The sequence below is a fragment of the Arachis duranensis genome, chromosome 3, assembly GCF_000817695.3.
Source record: "Arachis duranensis cultivar V14167 chromosome 3, aradu.V14167.gnm2.J7QH, whole genome shotgun sequence".
NCBI classification, from domain to species: domain Eukaryota; kingdom Viridiplantae; phylum Streptophyta; class Magnoliopsida; order Fabales; family Fabaceae; genus Arachis; species Arachis duranensis.
Genome location: NC_029774.3, coordinates 54,533,066 through 54,534,726, shown reverse-complemented (window position 1 = coordinate 54,534,726; position 1,661 = coordinate 54,533,066).

Genomic DNA, 1,661 nt, shown 5'->3' with positions numbered 1-1,661 from the left:
TGTAATTTGATGGATCAATTATAGTTTTCATTCTTCTTCCTCTTTCTTTTCTCTTGATCTTATTATAAAGCTTTCGATCTTAATTCAATTGGTTAGTTGTCTTGGAAAAGAAACTCTCCATAATTGGATCTTCTTTGAACCTTGGAAAAGGGATGAGGAAATCATGCTAGAAATGCTTTCTCATGTTGGCCCAAATTGGGGTTTGGATGGATATTGTGACATTTAATCCTCCCAACACTTTGATTTGGAAATACATGTGGTATAATCAGTGACCACACTTTCATCTCTTTCCATGAGCAATTAAATCAAGGAATTGGGAAATTGTTCAAGCTTAGAGAGATTGGATTGCCAAGGAATTGGGATCCAATCAATTAAGATTGCCAAGGAGATTAATGAATGCATTGATTGAGGAAGAGATGAGGATGAACTTGATCTGGAGAATGCAACATCTCCTAAACCGAATGATCTCCCCATTTCTGATCTTACCCATTCTATTTACTTTCTGCCATTTAATTTCCTGCTCATTATCTCAACTCCCCATTTAAGATTCTGCACTTTAACTTCTGTTATTTACTTTCTAGTCATTTAAATTCCTGTATCTCAATCTCAATTCTGTTTAGCTCAACTAGCATATTCTTCTAACTAAATTTTCTTGACCAATCAATCCCTGTGGGATTCGACCTCACTCTATTGTGATTTTTACTTGACAACAATTCGGTATACTTGCCGAAGGGAAATTTGTTGAGAGACAAGTTTTCATGGATCAAGTTTATGGCGCCGTTGCCGGGGATTGATTTTGAATCAACAATGATTAAGTTAGAAGATCACTAGATTGAGCATTTTTTTTATATTTCGTTATTCGTTTTCTATTATTCAGTCAATTTACCTTAGTTTGTTTTTAATTTCTTCCTCACCCCCTATACCCTCTCTATTTTTTGTTCTCTTTTTCTTAGTTGATCATAATTCAGCTCACTAACCCACTAACTGTTTGATAAATTGCATCACTCACATTAACAATCATTCTAACAAGAATAATCTTCACTATACCTCTTGTTGTGCAATCTGTTTGTTGTATGACAGAGAGAAGAGAAGGAGTCTCAACATCCTTTGATTCAGAACCTGAAAGAACCTTTTGGAGACTAAGAAGGGAGGCAAGAGGAAAAAGGATTATTGGTGCTGAGGAAGAGGAAGAGTACTTTGAACCCAACATGGAAGAGAATTTGGAGAATAATCATGAAGAAGAAGCTCAAAATCATGCTAGAGAAGGCCATGCAAACCGGGCTAGACATGAAAGGAGGGTCTTAGGATCCTATATCAATCCTAATCTAGGAAACTGTGGAAGCAGCATTTAGAAGCCCACCATACATGCCAACAATTTCGAGCTAAAACCTCAGCTCATCACCCTGGTGCAGAATAATTGTTCATTTGGAGGAGGTGCTCAAGAAGATCCTAATCAACACTTGACCACCTTTTTGAGTATTTGTGACACAGTGAAGTCCAATAGAGTCCACTCAGATGTCTATAGGCTGCTCTTGTTCCCTTTTTCACTAAGGGACAAGGCATCCAAATGGCTTGAATCCTTCCCAAAGGAAAGCTTAACTAATTGGGAAGAAGTGGTGAACAAATTTTTAGCAAAATTTTATCCTCCTCAAAGGATCAAT